General features: G+C 41.6%; 1 protein-coding gene across 1 annotated transcript in view; it reads left to right on the top strand.

The window, feature by feature from the left end:
• LOC126260257 (mediator of RNA polymerase II transcription subunit 15) overlaps positions 1–22,356 on the top strand; it is a 165,811-nt gene that overhangs the window by 16,277 nt on the left and 127,178 nt on the right. The window lies entirely within an intron of this gene.

The following is a 22,356-nucleotide window of genomic DNA, read 5'->3' as shown; positions in this document are numbered from 1 at the left end:
AGTAGACAACATTCCATCGGAACTACTGACGGCCTTGGGAGGGCCAGTCTTGACAAAACTCTACCATCTGGTGAGCAAGATGTATGAAACAGGCGAAATACCCTCAGACTTAAGAAGAATATAATAATTCCAATCCCAAAGAAAGTAGGTGTTGACAGATGTGAGAATTACCGAACAATCAGTTTAAGAAGCCACAGCTGCAAAATACTAATACGAATTCTTTACAGACGAATGGAAAAACTAGTAGAAGCCGACCTCGGGGAAGATCAGTTTGGATTCCGTAGAAATACTGGAACACGTGAGGCAATACTGGCCTTACGACTTATCTTAGAAGAAAGATTAAGAAAAGGCAAACCTACGTTTCTAGCATTTGTAGATTAGAGAAAGCTTTTGACAATGTTGACTGGAATACTCTCTTTCAAATTCTAAAGGTGGCAGGGGTAAAATACAGGGAGCGAAAGGCTATTTGCAATTTGTATAGAAACCAGGTGGCAGTTATAAGAGTCGAGGGACATGAAAGGGAAGCAGTGGTTGGGAAGGGAGTAAGACAGGGTTGTAGCCTCTCCCCGATGTTATTCAATCTGTATGTTGAGCAAGCAGTAAAGGAAACAAAAGAAAAATTCGGAGTAGGTATTAAAATCCATGGAGAAGAAATAAAAACTTTGAGGTTCGCCGATGACATTGTAATTCTGTCAGAGACAGCAAAGGACTTGGAAGAGCAGTTGAACGGAATGGACATTGTCTTGAAAGGAGGATATAAGATGAACATCAACAAAAGCAAAACGAGGATAATGGAATGTAGTCAAATTAAATCGGGTGATGCTGAGGGAATTAGATTAGGAAATGAGACACTTAAAGTAGTAAAGGAGTTTTGCTATGTAGGGAGTAAAGTAACTGATGATAGTCGAAGTAAAGAGGATATAAAATGTAGACTGGCAATGGAAAGGAAATCGTTTCTGAAGAAGAGAAATTTGTTAACATAGAGTATAGATTTAAGTGTCAGGAAGTCGTTTCTGAAAGTTTTTGTATGGAGTGTAGCCATGTATGGAAGTGAAACATGGACTATAACTAGTGTGGACAAGAAGAGAATAGAAGCTTTCGAAATGTGGTGCTACAGAAGAATGCTGAAGATAAGGTGGGTATATCACGTAACTAATGAGGAGGTATTGAATAGGATTGGGGAGAAGAGGAGTTTGTGGCACAACTTGACCAGAAGAAGGGATCAGTTGGTAGGACATGTTCTGAGGCATCAAGGGATTACCAATTTAGTATTGGAGGGCAGTGTGGAGGGTAAAAATCGTAGGGGGAGACCAAGAGATGAATACACTATGCAGATTCAGAAGGATGTAGGTTGCAGTAGGTACTGGGAGATGAAGAAGCTTGCACAGGATAGAGTAGCATGGAGAGCTGCATCAAACCAGTCTCAGGACTGAAGACAACAACAACAACAACAACAACAAGAAGTTGTCAAAACAGTGGAAAGTCTGGGATGGGATAACAATAATATGAAAAGATTTGATGTTACTCACCTCATAGATTGGGCTCTGAGTGGCAGACAGGCACTTTGGAAAGACAGCTAAATATTGTGTAGGAAAGACACAGCTAAATATTGTGTAATTGTGTAGCTATCATACTAAGTCCTTTGTCAGACATAGACAAAATAACAAAACCACACACACACACACACACACACACACACACACAGACACAGACAGACAGACAGACAGAGAGAGAGAGAGAGAGAGAAAGAGAGAAAGTTGTCTGTAGGTGCAGTTGGGCCTTACTGTCCAGAAATGACGTGTGTGTGTGTGTGTGTGTGTGTGTGTGTGTGTGTGTGTGTCATTTTGTCTACGTCTGATGAAGGAGTTAGTCTGATAAATTGTAGCTAGAAGTGCCTTTTGATGTGCCAGTCATCTACTCAATGATGAGATGAGTAGTGTATCCTTTTCATATTGTTGTTACCAGTAGTTATGCTTGACACAGTTATGTGTAATCTGGAGCTTGCTGGGGCAAAGGAGAAACATGCTTGATGCAAAAGTCCTTGTCTAGCAGACTCTCTGAGTGCTGTTAGAGCTATACAATGCATCTTCCCAGCTGATAAGTATTTGCTATAATCTTCTGTGTACAAAGACTTTGTACAGGAAGTATCTTTCTGCTGGGTCCCAGGGCACGAGACCTCAAGGAAACAAATTAGCAGATGTGCCAGTCAGTGAATATGCATGGGAAAATCCTGCACCTCATTGTGCCTCCTCCCTATGATCTACAGTTTCTATTTGCTGTAGGAACCACAGTCAAGACAGCAGAAATAGACTCAAAGTGACAAGACAGTAAGCTGCAATTGGATAAGTCTCCCCCACGGGGCTTGCAACTCTTTGCGAGCACGTCCATGGCTAGCATTACACTCCAAGCTTTTGAAGTACTTCTTCCTTTCACATATTGCAATTTTATTCTCTGACTGTGTCTTTTTTAGAACTTATCCTGTATGGCAGATTCCATGCTGTCTAACTTATTCATAGGATGTAGATTATGGCTTTTTCCCTTTATTTTACACCACACATTTTGGTTACTTATGTTTGGTTCCCACATGTGGGTTTGACCTCCACCTTTCCAAACAAAATTTACAGAAGAATTTTTTACAGAATTGTGTGCTGTGTGGGGAAGGAAGCATAACAACCATCCCATATTGGGGATCATCAGATACCTGTACAGTGGTAGCATCCTGACCATGTAGGTATCAAACTATTGATGCTTGAGCTGTCACTTCCTCTCGCATGCTGAGGAGTAGGTGCCTGTCCGTTTGGGGGAACTGGGTCTCCAGGCTCTGGTCATCTAGCCAGATGGCCTCTGGCTGGGTGGCACATGGGGGAAGAGCCCTCGTTCAGACTAAGTGGTACTGTGGTGGATATCTGGTGTCATGAAAAGACCGACTTTATCACTCAGTGACTGTGAGCCTCTGGCAGTCCCGTCTTACAACAGCAATAGTGCAGACTATGATGTAGCTAAGAATTTACCCTCCTAGGCCACACCACAGAAGGAAAACAAGACCAAGTGGTTTGCAGACACTTGCTTCCCTCAGTTCCTGGTTTGCATCGAAACAGGGGGAAGATCCTTTCTCTCTACTAAGCCAAGTGTTTTTTTTCCCTAGTAGATTACAAAGTGGTTCCATCATAATCAAGAAGTCAAATCCTACCCAATCTTGGGAATTACTGCCTTGTAAACAACTTGCTGGCGTACTACAGTATTACCATAACATTCTGTAAGAATCTAAACCTGGAAGGGGTTTAAATTTTCACCGGGACCTAACATAGTGGACAGATGAAGAACTATGCGAACATTTGTAGAAGTGATGGATCCTTCGTATGTCATGTACAGTCTTAGACATAAAAACTGACCGCCGGCCGGCCACCACAGAGACTAAGTTCGAGTCGTTCACTTAAGGTGGCCAATAAAACTGACCGCTCTAAGTTCAGCCATCTGCAGAATCTGGCAACACTGTAAGATGCGGAAGTGTTATGAGGAAGTGTTGTCTACTTCCGAGTCCATATAGCTGGAGTGAGCCCGTGGTCTTGCGGTAATCGTCGTGCATTCTAAACTTAAGAGTCGCATGTTCGCGTCCAACTGTTGTTGTTGTTGTTTTTTTTTTAACCACATTTCGGTCTAAAGTTATGAGTCTGATTGAACATCGAAGACAGTTCGCTTAACATTCTACTCACCCGCAATAACAAGTAGTCCAGAAACAATTTCGCAGGACAGCTCGTGGCTGCGTCGCGATCAGAACAGCATACGCTCGAGCATTTCCTCGCGCTGCAGCAGCTACCGGCCACCGGCCAGACGCCACCCGCCGCCTGAAATCCGGCGCTGCCCACGTGAAGGTGGCGCCACGCTGTCAGTGTATGTATGAATGCCATTTTCGCATTTGAAGTTCTAGTTATCATCTTGCAGCTAAGCATTGGATTTTGGAAAAATACATAACAAACATTCATTCAGAAATATATTAACAATTTAAGTTATTTTGCACTGGATGCATATGAGGTCTGTAAGGAAGCCATATATTTTTCCACAAATGAAAAAAAATTTCGGAGCCGGAGGGGTTTTGCCAAATTAGAAGAGTTCTGATTTTAGAACCAACGTAAAAGAATATTCCAGAAATAAAAAAAATGTGAAAGGACAGTATTCTACTTCTAATCAAAAAAACTGTTCACCTCTTCGTTGTCCACATAAAGCAATAGATAAAAAAATTTGAAACCATTCCTTATATTTGTTATTATTCTTCAGCTTAAAATGTTCTTCTGTAATATAAAACATGTACTCTTCTAAGTTCTTCAGTTATCGGTGTATGACTTTCTGCGGTTCTGCTGATAGTACTAATGTCTTCCTAGTCCAGTTCCAAATTCTGATTCTATTTTCACATAAGAAGATGTGCGCTACAGTTTCTACAAGCCGACATTTGTCGCAGTATGGAGATGGTCTCAATTTGATTTTCCATAATCGTTCCGCTGAGGGTATGGTTTCGTTTACAACGTCACACCATACGGCACTGACTCTAGTTGGTAGAATTTTATTGTTGATATTTTTCCAGACGTTCCTCCAGTATTTTGTAGGTTCGTTTACCGGAATTGGTTTGTGAAGACGATGTGTGGTAATATAATCATAGACGGTTCTAGTGTTGGTTTGTGCTGGTGGAAGTCTTATACAGCTCCAATCACCATTGTGCTTTCGGATGTAATCTAGGCTGGCATGCTACATTAACAGGAGCGTTCCTATCCCCAGGCTCTAACGAGAGGAACAGAAGTTTCGTGATGCCTGTCGTAGTGGCATGTATTAGTTTAAAAGCACGTCTTTAATTCCAAGTCCTCCATTTTGCCTCTGCAAAGTCGCCGTGTGGAGGGATACTTTGAAGATATTTTGTTTCCACACATACCAAGAGGCTACAGCTAATATTTTATGTGCAGTGACCTGCAGTATCGGTAAGACTGCTGCGACATGATATATTTTGCTAAGTATGTATGTATTTATAAAGTGAACTTTCTGCAGTCAGTCTAACAATCGCATGTCATGGTCCTTCAACAAGGTTCCGATGACATTAAGTTTCCGCTCCCAATAGTTCGTGGCCATGCGCTTGGGATTTGCCCTTAACCTCAAGCCAAGTTAGAGTCTCTCTTCAGTTACATCCAACCAGTGCACACCTGTTGCACTATTGTAAGAACCGAGACGCAGGTTTATTTGGCTACAAGAATGCGTATGTTCCTCCAGCATGACAGGGCTCCTGCACATTCTAGTAGTCAGGTGACACATTATCCAAACCTAACATTCCCTGGAAGGTGGATCATTAGATATGGGCACTTTCTTGGCCTTCAAGGTCCTCGGACCTTATCTCTTTGGATTTTTGCCTTCGGAGATGGTTAAAGGCGAAGTCTACAAATGAAAAGTAAACCCAAGAGCCAATTTGATCGTTCAGGTTATGAATAGTGCAGCCCTCATAAAAGAACGCAAAGACGACCTCAGTAAGGCTACACGTGGTGTTAACAAGAGAAGTCAAATGTGCATTGAAGTTGGTTGGTGAATTTTTGAAAATCAACTTTGAATGTCCTCATTTGCCTTTGCTTTGAGTTCGTCAGCATTACGTACTAACAGCTGTATCTCTGTACTCAATATAAAGTGGATGCATTTATATGGCATTTTTTTCGTCTGTACTACCACCTGCTAAAATATGTACTATTCCTCCTGAAACACCCAGTATATGGATATATGTGTGGTGTCTGTTCTTTCGGACATGTTCGAAAGAAATGCTTCATGGCATTCTGCAATGACCTTCGATCTAGTTGCAGGGGCTGATACAGATTTCAGAGCTGCTTGGCTGTCTGAATAAAAGTAGATGCTACAATTTTTGTAGGATCTATTCTAATTTTCCTCCATGCACATGCTGACAGAAAAGAAAAGTGTATTACTGTGGCCATCTTCACTAAAGAGATTCTAGGCAGTACCCCAGACCTGGTACATTCATCTGTTTTCGACCTGTCAGTAAACCACTGTATTATGTCTCCTGCACGGTGTTGTGGTTCGTTTTTCCACTGCTCCCTGCTTCCAACTGTTACATGGCAAAGTTTATTGAAACAGCTAGAAGTTATTGTGTAGTTAGTCGGCATCTCCCCACCCATCGCCTTACTGATTTGGGATTCCATATATTCTAACTATATCCAGTTATTTCCAATTTTTAGCCTTTATGTCCCTGCCGCTGCCTCCATTTTAAGCCACAGGTGTAAGGCGGGCATGTCTAGCATAATATCCATTCCAAGAGTGGATGTCCTGCTAATTCCATCTGTTTGCGAAAGCAGGCCAGTCTCTGCACTTTACCAGACTCCCTAGCAGCCACCTTCTGTTCGACTTTGTTCATATTATAAGACAATAAATTATCATTGGTATTTTTGCAGAGGTGTATATCCAGTACATACTGGGTTTAGACCCCCGTTTACCCTACAGCAGCTTCTAGTGCTTATAAGATTATCTTTCGCAGTGGAATATATTCTTTATATGAGGTGTTCATAATAGTTTTCCATCCAGGGCTACCTCTAGATACACTACAACCCTCTCTGAAGCTTCATCAAGAAACATAATTTTTCAGTATGTGTGCTGGACATGCTTCCCCATAAATAATACTACACCAATTTTCGTGGGGCTCTTCTTTAAATACTTTTTCACAATGTTCAGTGCACATAGGTTTAACAGTACTAGCAAATTTTGTAAGTCTTACTGTGAATAGATCGTCTACTTATTCTTTTCAAGAGTAGTCTCCCACATTCAGCTCATCTATGAGTTCATTCACCACTAGGTTCTTCATCTTTAAACATTTACTCGAAGGTCGTATTACTCGACATTCAGGAAGAGACAGAGAGCATCCAGAAAGGGTAGTGCTTTTTCCACCTTCCCAACAAGTTGTTGAAGTGTTACTTCACATGATTTGCTTCGCAAGTATTATGAAAATGTGACAATTCATAGATAAAATTATGTATTCACAACAACAAAAAATATGTCGTCAGAAAACAAAAACATGGCATTATGAATTTAGCAGTACCTCAAGGTTTTCGCTTTGACACAAAGGTTTGTTAAAAGAAGCAAGACGAATTTTGCTAGAGCGTTGTCTTACGATTCCCTCATTGAATTTGTATCTGCCTGCTTGTAGCTCTGCTACAAAACAATTAAAAATCTAGCTTTCGGCGAGGCTCGAAAGGCGAACAGAGGCAGCATGCACCTGACAGGCAAGCATGTTCCCTACGAGCTAGCGAATAGGCGCGGTGTCTTCCACGTACTTATTGACCCAGTAAGCGCTATGGCAGATAAACCGCAACATAAGAGGCGACAGTAGTTGTATTTCTCATGTGGAACGGCTTTCGTGGACTCAAAAGGATTAACTGATATCCTTATGTCACGTCTCAAGCGAAAATCACTCTGTATTAAATTGAAATCACGATAACATCAAGTGAATTTAGCAGGAGGGTTCTGTGCCATCAAGGAAGTAACTCGTTGGTCACAGAGTTGCCAAACATATTCTGCGCTGTTGCCAAGTTTGTTATACTGCCAGGAAGGATACCAGCTGATGTTTTCTGTGAGTGACCTCGTAAGTGACTATAGCTTCGTTTCAAAGTTGCGGGTGGCAAGATCCTCATTATATGTCAATGAATCTTACTCGCATTTCTGTAACTAGGTTTAGGGGCTAGAGTGCAATTACTTGTAATACATCGATGCACTGAATGCAAACTAAATGTCATAAATTAATAACTGCGGAAATTATTTGTGTTTTACTGACTTAATCAGACAGAAACCTTGAAAGCGTATTCACCAGGCGCGATTCACAGTTTTGGAACTTCTCCAGTGGTTGAGTTGGCAATGTATATTTGCTGTACAATATTGTTATTGAGATCACTGTCATTGGCACGTCCACCAGAAGACAGGCATGGCCTGGCTTATTGTTATCAGCTTTCCTGACGGATATTCTGCCTTTGTTCGAAACGTGAAGAAAGACTTAGGGTGAATTCGAACATTCCATATGGCGAAAATTTGATGTTTCTATTCTTCCAGCTCTAACATTCAAATAACAGTAACAATAAGCGGCAGAAAAGCGCCTGTGAATCAACAGTTAATAATGCAATCATAATTAGCGGAATCTGACAAATTCCATCTGTCATCTGATAATTGTGAAAAACTACTTTTTTCATCTTCACAGCACCTTGTATGAACTCAAGGGTTTCATAGGATACCTATACTTAATTTCGTTGTGATCGTTTTCAATGACAGTACGGGAGGAGCAAAACAATCTGACTTGAAACATATTTTTCAAGCGGGATTTGAATCTTTGGCTACAGTTGCAGTAGCACGTCCAGTGAGGTATCAAGAATGTGAGCAATCACTCATTGCTATAGTATAGGCTAGGGCAGAGAGAAGCAGATTTCCTACAAAGTAAACGATGAGAGACACTGTCGCTGTCACTTATTAAACAGGAATTGTTCAGAAAATTACAAATATATCTAGTGAAATGAGTAGGTTGATGCAGCTCCAGTCCGGCACTATCACTGAGTTGCCAAACATTTTCCGAATAGCACTGAAGATAAAAATGTGTGTGTGTGTGTGTGTGTGTGTGTGTGTGTGTGTGTGTGTGTGTGTGTTCTTTTGGACATTTCCGAAAGAACAGACACTACGAATCGAAATAGACAGCCTTGTTAATCAATTAAAGATTGAAGGACAGATGTCCAGGCTGTCATGCGCATTAAAATAGAACAACGGCGTGAGATGAAAATTTGTGCCTGACCAGGTTCGAACCCGGATTCGTAGTGTTTTTCCTTTCGGACATTCCCGAAAGAACCGCTCATGTGGTATGCGGCAAAGATGGGAATTCACGTCTGGCGAGGAGCGTGTGTAGATAGGTGCTGAAAAGAGGTTGGCTGCTGCGTCCCGACAGTGCCCACCGTCGGAGGTTCGAGTCCTCCCTCCAGCATGGGTGTCTGTGTTGTCCATAGCGTAAGTTAGTTTAAGATAGATTAAGTAGTGTGTAAGCTTAGGGACCGATGACCTAAGCAGCTTGGTCTCATAAGTTCTGACAACGAATTTACAAAATTTTAAATCCAAAATACTGCACCTCGGTTCTTACAATAGTGCAATAGATGCGCACTGGTTAGCTGTAACTGAAGAGAGCTCCAACTCGGATTGTGGTTAAGAGCATAATAACTTAAATTGTGAATTATTTCTGAATGAATGTTTGTTATGTATTTTTCCCTTACCCTTTTCACTGTAATAAGTTATGTTCTACAAGGAACGCACGCCATTGGAGGCGGCAATCTGTAATTTATTTTACCTTAATTACTACTTCAATTTCTTTCCACAATTTAAAGGTATATATGGGTGCAAACATGGAATACATGGGAATAATGCAGCTGCTCAGTGACAGGTATGGGGGAGGCATTGAGGCCAGGCCTCGGATCTTAGACCTCTGCCCTCTTTGCCTCCGCCTACCTGGTGCTGAAAGACTTCTCAAACCTTTAAAAAAAGAAAAAAAAATAGTGCAGTGATCAGCATGTCTGCCTAGTAAGCAGGAGGGTCCAGGATCGAAGACCAGTCGGTCACAAATATTCATCTGCCATCTTAGCTGTATTTCAACGCCCTGTGACAGTGTGGACGTCGGTCCTTCGATATTTAAGATGCAATTGTTTTTTGAGGCAATAGAGGTGATTTGCGAACATTTGTCTTGCCATCAGTGTAACGGGACTTCAACGGCATTCAACCCTTAGTCATTGCTTTGTGCCGGCCATGTCATATATATGCGAATCAGATTGTAGTTCATATTTAGCCAAATAACGAATGGTCAGTATACAAGTATGCCGGCCGGGGTGGCCGAGCTGTTCTAGTATGAAGTGCACGCACAGTTGTGTTGCCTGCCGCATGGATTCTGCGAAGTGTTGTGGCAGCTGGCAGTCATTGCTGAATACAGACATTTGCAAATAAACCCACTGCTTTAGGGGAAATCGTCTTTGTAGCATTTTTTCTATACCGTAATTAGCACAATAACATAAGGCTCGTTCTGTTGAACTTGATGCCCACAAGTCATTAAATAAGAATCTCCTAGCGGGAGTAATGCATGAAAGGAAACAGACTGTTGGACAAAAGAATGGACAGCTCCCTGCTTTTTGCGTTTCCGATAGCGCCTACGATAAGAATCTGGTGTCATACATAGACTTACTAAGGTGTCATATTATGCTTCACAACTTTAAACTGTTTATTTTTTTACTTCATTCTAAAACAAAAGTTATGATATGAGAAGAGGAAATGACTGATATGCTTCTCAGGAACTTTAGTTTTTCGTGTTTTTTTCTCACTTCATACTAAAACAAGGGCGTTACTATGAGAAGAGGAAATTAAATATACGCTTCCAAGACATAATATTTCCTTGTGTGCTACTACTGCATACATGAAAGCCCTGCAGTTAATTTTTGTATGTTGAATAAATTTTGATATCACCTCACATTCCTTTGTGAGAAGGTTCCTATTTTCTTGGGATTCAAATAGAGTGGACATTTCATCACTGGTTAATATTCTGATGACTAATGACATGATACCCGTTGCAATTGCTCCATGGCACCTGTGAGTAGAGTCTCACATTGGTTACTATAAGAACACGCAGGCAGTGATATCCGCTCACTGCAGTCAGAGCCAAGGTGATTTCTTTCTGTTTATGGCGAAGCGTCTGCTGCAGTGTCCACGGTCAGCCAGCATAAACAAATCGCGGCGGCATTGGGCACTACTAATCGCTGCACTTGTCGCGAGCCTCGACAACAAGAGCGCACTGTCTCTAACGATACTATGGAGTTAATACATCTTACTTAACGTAACGTAATATGCAGATCGTGGGTTGGGTAAAAATTCAGTTTGATACTTCCCATCGCATTAAAATACTTTACAGTCATATTTGATGCAATATTTATTGTTGGTTGTCTCTCTAATGTTAATAGTAATGATTCAGATAGTGCGTGAACACGAAACACACACACACACACACACACACACACACACACACAGTCATTGATTCCAGTGAGGGTGACAACTACTGTGTGTTGAACAACACATGCACCAGTCAGTTCCTCAGTTGGCGTCGAGTGGATCAGATTTTTCAATTACCTTGCATTGAAAGAATTGTAAGGAGGAGACTGAAAGTAAATGGACTTGTATCTTAACAGCTGCGACAAAGCAAAGCTTGACCGACTATCAGATAATTGTCCACATGGGTTTTGTGGACGAGTATACTTTTAGTAACCAACCCACCCACGATCGTTACGTAAGATTTCTCGAAGGCGTAGGGGCATTGATTTCATTAAGTCGTCGACAGTGTAGCGTGATGGTTTACTTCCCACCATAAGTTTTCTATATCCGTCCAAAGGTCGCTTGTATTTGTAGGTCCACATGGCAATGACCTTGTTACCTCTGCCCACATATTCTCTATCTGGTTGATGTACGGTGATCGTGGAACAAACGGCAACAGCTTTATCCTCTCTTGGCCCTGAAACCAATCTGGCACTGCTCTGCTATGATGGATGGGGTCTGCTCCTGTAAATAAACTGTTATCTCGTTCGTTCATATATTTATATTTAAATAACATATTAGTAATAAGCACATTGTATTATTATTTTCCACAGTGTTTAAGAATTCAGGCCCTGTCATAAATAAGTGATCTAGATTCAACCGTCCGATTAAGAATGTGGTTTACCCAGTCTATCAAATGATGAGAGTCGTATTCGGATATCCACATTAAGCCTGACTGGCTGAATCCGATTAGAACGATCTGGTATCGAAATGAAATTACAGAAATCGGATAATTTGAACGTCTGTATTGCAATAATGCTGCGCACATAAATTCCTATGATGGAGTAACAGGTAGCAACTGCTCAAGAAAAAGTGAGAAATATGTCTACTAGCAGCAATGTAACGTAATTATAACCCATGTTTATGTGATGGAAATACTGAGTCGAACAATGCACATCTATTTCAGCGGTGGGAAGATGCACCATATCGGATTTGCTGATGACAATGACAATAATAATAATAATAATAATCCCGTGGGGCCGATAGGGAAAACCCTCCCCCATATGGGTGGCACCGAGGAAATCAAATACTTGGGGTGAACCAAATACCAACACAATCCTCAACGACTACTCAATCCTTTGAACTCAAAATCGACGCACGCCTGAGTGAAAACCATCGCTACTCTGGTCACCGTCTGATAGCTCAATGAGCTCGGCTGAAAATATTTGCTTCCAAAGGCTGGTCCTGTCAGGTCCTGGAATCACCCAGGCGAAACCAATAAAACACAAGCAAACATGAACTGTGCAAACTGTCGACAGGCGGCATTTGGAATTTCGGATTCTGGGGAGGCCAGGTTAGCATGGCAGAGAATATTGAAGACCTCTTGTAGATTTCCCTACAAGCAAGAAACATGCATTTGAAAACTGTATGCCGCGCGGGATTAGCCGAGCGGTCTAGGGCGCAGCAGTCATGGACTGTTCGGCTGGTCCCGGCGGAGGTTCGAGTCCTCCCTCAGGCGCGTGTGTGTGTGTGTGTGTGTGTGTGTGTGTGTGTGTGTGTGTGTGTGTGTGTCCTTAGGATAATTAGGTTAAGTAGTGTGTAAGCTTAGGGACTGATGACCTTAGCAGTTAAGTCCCATAAGATTTCACACACATAAGAACTTTTTTTTATAACAAAACATCTATCCATTGATCCAAATACGAAAACAAAATAATCTCACATAATAAATCGACCGAAAAAAAATTCTCATCATTGCTCTTCAAGAATCACGACTAACTGACAATGAAACCTCGCATTACGGAAACCATTGCATCTTCAAGAGCAAAATGCAACAAAAGGTCGCGAAAGGTGTACCAATCTTAGCCATGGCATTTCTCGAACACAGATCTATCATCAGTTCTGTCAAAGAAATCACATCCGTCAACAATCGACTTATGACTGTGCTCATCAGAGCCCCAGTAAAAAATAAACACTCATCAATGCACATGTCCCCACCAACATCGAAAATAAGAAAAACACCAAAAATGTCGAAAAATTCTAGAACACACTCGAAAATACTATGAGCAAAGTTCACCAAGATTACGGGAAAATACTAAAGGGAGACTTCAACTCTCTATTTGGGACAGAAAAAACCTGTAGAAAAATCATTGGTAGAAATTCATCACATCGAAACGCTTAGACCAACGGCACACGTCTGACTGATATTTGCCAACAATTCAACCACAAAAGGATGTCTTCCCACATTTCTCAGGTAACATGTTTGGCTACCAGGTGCAAGCTGCTGTCGGTCGCCTTTCTAGACTCGCTGAAAGCCAGATTTTTTATTCTTTTGTAGTAGAGCTACAAGCAGGCAGATACAAACTCAATAAGGGAATCGTAGACAGCACTCGAGAAAAATTCGTCTTGGTACTTTCAGTAACCATTACTGTCAGAGCGAAAACCTTACGTTACTGCCAATTTCATAATGCCACTTTTGTTTTCTGCCTACATATTTTTTGTTGTTGTGAATACATAATTTTATCTATGAAATGCCACATTTTCATAATACTTGCGAATGATACAGGAAATGAAGTACATACAGATCTTTTCGAAGTCAAAAGTCGGTAATATCCTACTAATTCGTGTTAAAATAGGATCAATCGTCTTACAGACACTTAATGCTTCGCTACAGTCTGGAACCACGCGATCACTACGGTTGCAGGTTCGAATCCTGCCTCGGGTATGGATGTGTGTGATGTCTTTAGGTTAGTTAGGTTTAACTAGTTCTAAGTTCTAGGGGACTGATGACCTCAGAAGTTAAGTCCCAGAGTGCTCAGAGACCTTTGAACCATTTTGGAACTTAATGCTTTGTTAAGATAGACTGCCGTCGTGATGTTTCTGTAGTAAGCTGAATTTAATTTCTGTTAGTAAAGTGAATATTTTGTTTGCATTTTACATTAGTTTACTAAACGCAACAGTAATCATGAAAGAGAAATTAATCAGCAGCTGAATTTTCTTTCACGATATCTACAACAATCTGACAATTCAACAGTTGTTTACAAATTCTACGCCCGTAGAAACCTACTTCTTTTAACGATGTATTAAACCATAGTAGTTTTAAGAGTATTTTCGTCTAGAAATGAATTGCATTGACGGTTGAACGATCAAGTGCGCTAAAGGTAATATTTTACGAATATATGACGTGAGGGACAAGTGCTTGAGAGAGGACTTCCCTATCAATACAAGTGTCCGAGAGACGACTTTCCTATTAATCTCCTGGATAGTTATGTTTCTCAGATCAACAGAGTGAGTTATGCAGTAGCACAGGTGATGTAGTTTTGTTGCTCGACTTTCTTACACTGCGACCGAAAGGTGTCTCAGTTGTTGACAACAAATTCCAGCTGTGTTGCACACACCCCTTGGGGCAGAATTCGTAGTCCAAAACACACGTATGGAGCTATCAAATGTAAAATATGATGTTCACACTACTCTTTGCTCTAGTCTACGTCTTTTGGTGGGGCTAAGCCTTTCATTTCTTCTTAGGAAGTTAACGATAACGGCATCATAACACGTCACCAGTGACACTACTGCAAAGGAATGCTCAATGAACGACCTGATGACGTTCAATAATAGTCACTCCGTTGATTTTTGTTGTTTCGAATTAGAGCATGCAGTACTCCTACACCAGACTTTGAACTTTGCCTGTTGAATGCAAATGTCGCATGATGGTAAAATGTCACATATATCAGTAGTCGAGACTTCCTTAATGTGGAAAATCATTCATGCCAGAACGATTTTTGTTGAAACAAGAATATCCTTTTCTGGCGTATTTTTCCCAAAAGCACTCGCTCCACGCTCAGTTCAAATCCTTCTAGCTGCCTCCTCTACATTCACCCCTCTGTTATACCAAGAGTAAACGTTGTGTTGCAGATGTTACACCTTTTTCCACTTGCGACTCAATTTTACAATGCTTAACTGTAGTTCATGATTTTCAAGTATGCAAAATCCAATGCTTAGCTGCAAGATGATAACTAGAACTTCAAATGCGAAAATGGCATTCATACATACACTGACAGCGTGGCGCCGCCTTTCACATGGGCGGCGCCGGATTTCAGGCGGCGGGTGGCTTGTGGCCGGTGGCCGGTAGCAACTGCAGCGCGAGGAAACGCTCGAGCGTAAGCTGTTCTGATCGCGACGCAGCCACGAGCTGTCCTGCGGAGTTGTTTGTGGAATACTTGTTATTGCGGGTGGGTAGAATGTTAAGCGAACTGTCTTCCATGTTCAATCAGAATCTTAACTTTAGACCGAAATGTGTTTAAAAAAAAAAAAAAAAAACAACAAAAAAAAAACATTTGGTCGCGAACATGCGACTCTAAGCTTAGAATGCACGACAATTACCTCAAGACCACGGGCTCACTCCAGCTATATGAACTCGGAAGTAGACAACACTTCCGCATCTTACAGTGTTGCCAGATTGTGCAGATGACCGGACTTAGAGCGGTCAGTTTTATTGGCCACCTTAAGTGAACGACTCGGACTTAGTCTCTGTGGCGGCCGGCCGGCGGTCAGTTTTTATGTCTAAGACTGTACATCAAGGTCTGCCAGATAATAAGTTCATCTTCAGAATGTCATCCCCACTTTTGAAGGGAGCTTGCTTCTACAGGAGGTCAGAATCATAGTTTGTGTGTGTGTGTGTGTGTGTGTGTGTGTGTGTGTGTGTGTGTGAGAGAGAGAGAGAGAGAGAGAGAGAGAGAGAGAGAGAGAGAGAGAGAGAGAGTGACCAATTCATGAAAATCTGCCATGTGTGTTACCACTTGTCTGTGTCAGTTGCGGGAATGACCATCCTCCCCAAAACCAGTGAAGTGTTCTTCCTTAATTAAGGAACTCAAAATACAGGAACTGAATATCTCAGATCACTTCTCATATTTTGAAACTTAAAAAAAAAAAGATTGTTTATATTCTGTCACCATGGTATCGACTTTTGTCATAGTAGTGGCCAGGTCACTTTTGGTACTTGCGTAATTAGTCACTGAAATTAATTGACTTCCAGCAGTTATCAAAATAATTTTGGCTGTGGGGTTGTATTGGCATTCTCCTCTTATGGTTCCTGCAGCACCATCTGTGGGAGCCATTCCTCTACCCTGCCAGAGAAGCAACACCCTCCTCTGGCATCTACATGCCAGTCTGTAACTGAAGGAACCGCAGACTGTGGGCTATAGGTCCTAGAGCTGCCAACTCCTCTTCTGCTCCTATGTGTCATGGCTGCCAAAAGCAATGAAAGAGATAAAGAAGAAGTCACGGGAGAAGGCTACTCAGAATATCCTGGAGGCACCACATCCTCTACGCAGTCATACTCAGAATCAGTATGAATTGATGGTGTGTGCCGCCCCCCACCCCCCGCCCGTCCTCTTCCCCCCTCCTCCTCTGATGAGATGTAGTTAACCTGGGACATGAACTGTCGTGGGTGCTCCACATCTATCTATGACACCCTTTTATGATGATTCAGTGGAGCTGCAATAGATATCATTGTTACCTCTCAGAAATGAACTAGTAATTTCATGCTGTACAGTAATCTGTGTTGTTCTATGAGGGTTGCCTAGAAAGTAATGCACTGCATCTTTTTCTCAGCTGAAAACAATGCTATGAATGTGAATCATTACGTATGTATTATTTGAAGTCTCCTGGGCTAGTGCATCAAGTTTCTGTCACTTCCGACAGATACCAGAACTGCAGGACAGTTTCCAAATGTTGTCTATAAGTGATGTAAGTTACAAGCAATGTGCTGTCACTGAATTTCTCACTGCAGAAAAAGAAACTGTGGGGAATATTCACAAATGCTTGTGCAAAGTCTATGGAGCATCTACTGTCGACAGTAGTACAGTTAGTCGCTGGGCACGGAGGGTGAGGTCATCAGAAGGTGGTGTCACACCTGACCTACCCCCTTAGGACATCCATTTGCTTGGGCCATTACAGAATGCCATTCGGGAAGACATTTTGAGAATGATGAAGTGATTCACACAGTGAAGCACTGATTCCGCCACGAGGACAAGGATTGGTACCGACAGGGCATACACACCCTTGTTTCACGTTAGAGGAAGGCCATAGAACGGGGTGGAGATTACATGGAAAAATAGGGTGTGTAGATAAAACACCATTCTCTGTGTTTAATTCTCATTATATTCAATAAAGAATTGTTTTAAAAAAGTGGTGTTTTAAAAAAGCGGTGCATTATTTTCTGGGCAACCTTTGTACCCGTAACATGTTTTCCTGATGACCATTCTCCCAACTCTTTGAGGTTACCATGCATTTTGTCAGTAACGTACTGGCCTCAAGATTACATCCGCAGGTGTCCGTACATTGGTTTGTACTCTCGTACAGTCGATTCCTCTCTGTACTACATCAGAAGCAATAGCTATGCAAGTGTGAGCGACCATAGCGATTGCCATTTGTGTTGTTTATTTACCGTCAGCTAGGGCACTTTCATACATTCAGATGGAACAACACTCCTCCCTCTCCTCCCATTTGGAGATTTCGTTGTGCACCACCCCTTGTGGGGAAGTACTATGTTGTCTCATTGACCCTCTTCTTTCCGATCTTATTAATCTGTCTCTCCTCAATGACTGTGTTCCTACCCACCTCAGTGCTGTCCATGACACCTTTTTGGCTATCGAACATATGATGTCTTCTCGTAATCTTGTGGCTTTGCTTCACTGTTCACAACATGACAATCTCTGTAACAGTGATCACTTAGTGGTAATTCTATCACTAATTTGTCACCACCTGACAGTCCAGTTGCCATGTTAGGCTCTTCGAAGAGCCAGCTGGCAGTTGTGTATCTCTGCTTTCATCTTTGCCAGATTGCATTGATGAGTTCGGGCTAATCATCTTCATTGTATTTATCTGTGCTGCTGGAACTACTATTCTCTTTCCTACAGGGCCTCCTCCCCTACTAGTAGGTGCTATGGTAGATCAAAGACATTGCCACAGCTATTTAGGATTGTTAATGGGCCCTGTAACATCTCAAACATCATCCTTGACAGACCATCCTCATGATCTTTAAGCGACTTTGTGCTAAAAGTATGGCTCATCATCGCAGATTTGGGCCAAGTTCCATAGTCTGCTGGGCCTCCAAAGATCCAGAAGTGTTCTGGGCTGTCTCCTGTTTAACAGCTGATCTCTACTGATGCATTGGTTCTTGCTGAACACCTCATAACACACTTTTTGACAGTGTTGGCATCTTCTTCTTAACCTGTCTACATTTCAAACACATAAAATAAAAGTTGAAGAAATCATCTATCCTCTATCTCATCTGACCTCTGTCCTTCCAAATTACTTTCCAGTGCCTGGGAACAGCTTCAAGCTCTCGACATGTCGCATGATATCGCATGATATGGCACCAGGCCCTGAGGGTCTTCTGTCATATTCGCCTAAAAGGTATTTTTCCTTCAGGATGTTGAGATAGTATCACCACCCCAATTCTTAAATGAGGCAAAAATCCCATGTCCATAGACAGCTGCTGACCAGTTAGCCTCACCAACATGCTATGAAAACTGCTTGAAAGCATGGTATCCCAGTGATTTCACTGCTTTCTTGAATCACGGAACCATTTGACATCCTATCAGTGTGGTTTCTGAGAGGGACAGCTCACAATGAAGTATCTGGTTGTGTTGGAAACAGCAATTTGACAGGCTTTATGTAAATGCCATGTCATCATAGTACTTTTTTGATCAGCGTAAGGCATACGGCACTGATTGACATTATCCAGTTGTACTTACATTCCAAGACTGGGGCTCTTGAGGCTCATTGGTGATTATTTGTCAGTGTTTGCCCCATCAGTTGTGTGTTACAGTTGGTACATTACTCAGCCCCCCACAGGTCCAAGAGAATGGTGTCCTGCAGCACTCTTGTGTTGAGTGTTACACTGTGACTCATTTTCGTCAGTGAGTTAGTGACCACTGTCATGCCAGCGTTCACCCAATCGCTGTATGTCAGTAATTTTTACATGTGGTATGCAGTCATGGTCCTAAGATTTTCTGTTCATTCAACTTACCAAATTGTCCTTGCATACAAAGAGCATAGACCCCCTGACTACTCCCTCGTGAGGCTTGTACCTCGAGGCCCTCAGCTGTGACCTTCACTTAGTCCTCTTAGAAAGTGGTTACTCATGTGTGCCCCCACACCTTCTAGTGGTCAGTATCCAGATCACAAATTAGGACAGCTCTGTTTCAAGGACGTATAGTTTAAGTGACACCAGTTTCCTTTCGGTGTCTGTTACTTTTAGTTCTTCAGCAGTATGAGGGTGCTACTGTACTTACACTAATGGCTGTAAAACAATGGGTAGGATGGAATGTGTTTTGAAATGTCATGCCAGTCAGGAAGGTCGCAGTTCGTAGTAATAGACGGCAAATCATCGAGTAAAACTGAAGTGATATCAGGTGTTCCTCAGGGAAGCATCCTGGGACCTCTGCTGTTCCTGATCTATATAAATGACCTGGGTGACAATCTGAGCAGTTCTCTTAGGTTGTTCGCAGATGATGCTGTAATTTACCGTCTAGTAAGGTCATCCGAAGACCAGTATCAGTTGCAAAGCGATTTAGAAAAGATTGCTGTATGGTGTGGGGCAGGTGTCAGTTTACACTAAATAACGAAATGTGTGAGGTGATCCACATGAGTTCCAAAAGAAATCCGTTGGAATTCGATTACTCGATAAATAGTACAATTCTCAATGCTGTCAATTCAACTAAGTACCTGGCTGTTAAAATTACGAACAACTTCAGTTGGAAAGACCACTTAGACAATATTGTGGGGAAAGCAAGCCAAAGGTTGCGTTTCATTGGCAGGACACTTAGAAGATGCAACAAGTCCACTAAAGAGACAGCTTACACTACACTCGTTCGTCCTCTGTTAGAATATTGCTGCGCAGTGTGGGATCCTTACCAGGTGGGATTGACGGAGGACATCAAAAGGGTGTAGAAAAGGGCAGCTCGTTTTGTATTATCACGTAATAGGGGAGAGAGTGTGGCAGATATGATACGCTTGTTGGGATGGAAGTCGTTAAAGCAAAGACGTTTTTCGTCACGGCGAGATCTATTTACGAAATTTCAGTCACCAACTTTCTCTTCCGAATGCGAAAATATTTTATTGAGCCCAACCTACATAGGTAGGAATGATCATCGAAATAAAATAAGAGAAATCAGAGCTCGAACAGAAAGGTTTAGGTGTTCGTTTTTCCCGCGCGCTGTTCGGGAGTGGAATGGTAGAGAGATACTGTTCGATGAACCTGTGCCAAGCACTTAAATGTGAATTGCAGAGTAATCATGTAGATGTAGAACAACATTTTCTGCTTGGAAATGCGTATTGTTTTCACAGCAGAGCTGGTAGCTGTTAAGGGAGCCCTATGTTTTGTTAGACAGATCTCTCTTGAAAGAGTCTTTGTTTGTAGTCTCTGTGGCCATCTCCAGGCTGTTGATCAAAGTTACTCTTGTCACCCTGTGACATTTGCTATTCACAATCTTTTATCTGACCACAGTCATATTGCTTGCTCTGTTGCCTTTCTCTTGGTCTTCTGGGAAATTAACTGGCTGATCATTTGACTGGAGAAGTGATTACTCACCCAGCATTCACTTTGATGATCCCAGATGCAGATTCAGAGATGGAACAACATGTCATGGGCTGTCTCCTCTAATAAACTCTGCATCATGAAGGAGACTTATGCTTTATGGTGCTGTTCATTGTGTTCCACTTGGGAGGAGTCCACCATTCTGTCCCTTCCTTATCAGTCATGCCAGATTAAGCAGCAGATTTATCTTATATAATGAGCTGCTTCTACATTGGGCTTTTGGAGCCTCAGAGACAGTAACACTGACATCCTGGTGGATTGGCCCCTCCTTCTTGCTCTCCATCTAAGCATGATCTTCCAGATGCTTTACTTCCAATATTGGCAGACTCTGTTCGGGTAGTTGAACAACTGGTTCTTCATTTTCTACAGGAAAGTGGTTTTTATTCTCAGATGTAATGTTTTAAACTATTGTTGGGATGGGGCCAGGGTGGTTGAGGTCAGTGCATGACCTGCCACATGCTGAGTCTAAGGGACCCTAGACCCTACCTCTTCTGCCAGCTTCCTTGGCCAGCCGTCTTTTTTCAGTTTTAATTGCTTTTAGATGGAGTTAGCCCCTTTTTTCTGCCACACTCTATTTTAAGTTTTAGATGTAGCACAACAATGAAGGCATGACCTTAAGCATTCCTTATCCTTGACAATAGTAAGTTGAACAGGTTTTTATGATTTCTCTAAGTTAGCGGGTTCTGTCTCCATCTTTTAATACTTAACAAACTGATCAGATAGAAAATTGCATATATATGTGACAAATGAACCACATTCCAAATAGATGTGAAAAGGTAGCAAATGCAGTAGTACTACAAAGTTCAGGTGTGTGTGTTGAAATGAACATGAAATTGAAGCAGAAGAATGGTAAAAGTATTAAAGTTCAACTAGTGATTAAAAAAAAAAATCTTGACAACACACATTAGTGGCCATCCGTCATACACCATAATGTGACTTGTGAGGTGTAGATCTGGATGTAGATACTTGGTACACTGGTGATGTATTCCACTTCTTTCATTTTATATGGCATCAAAAGAAATTAGTTTAAATCTTTTCTTCAGAGCAATGTGCAACCAGTGTATAACAGGATAGCTATGGAAAAATAAGGTAATGCTCTTATAAGTTGACAATACAAGACGTACTTGTAAGGTTAGAAGGTGTTGAAGTTTTTGGTTATAATTTCTGCTTGTTTGAAATTACATAAACTCAGTTTTTGTGAAATTAAGACGTAAACCATTTGTTGCTGAACTGTGTCTGATTAAATTGAATTTTGGCACTTGATGTGCTATGACATCAGCAAAAATTACAGCTTTTGAACTGTCATTTAAGGGTGTGGAAAGACCATTAATTTTTTTAAGTTAAAGTGAGAACAGACCGTATTGGTCCTTTTGGGGCCTCACATATTTTCTCTGTCTGATGTTTGATACTTTTGTGTGACACAGTGCAGCATTGTAACCTTCTTATTTCTGTTAGGAAGGGAAGACTCGATCCCTGCTGGAGGAATGCCATTGTCATAACATTTTAGTTTCCTACATTGAATTTTGTGGTTCACAGAACACAACAAGGTTGCAGAATATGCCAATAGGATAGTTTTTCTTGTTTTACTAGGACATCACGTGTGAATGTTTTTCTATGGAGAAACTGTTATGAAAGCCAAGATGAGTATATTCTAAACATGCAAGTTGGTTAAGTGCAAAGATAGCTTTATAGGT

The sequence above is a fragment of the Schistocerca nitens genome, chromosome 5 (genome assembly GCF_023898315.1).
Source record: "Schistocerca nitens isolate TAMUIC-IGC-003100 chromosome 5, iqSchNite1.1, whole genome shotgun sequence".
Classification (NCBI taxonomy): Eukaryota; Metazoa; Arthropoda; class Insecta; order Orthoptera; family Acrididae; genus Schistocerca; species Schistocerca nitens.
The sequence above is the reverse complement of the archived record's forward strand: the minus strand, read 5'-3'. Positions and strand labels throughout refer to the sequence as shown.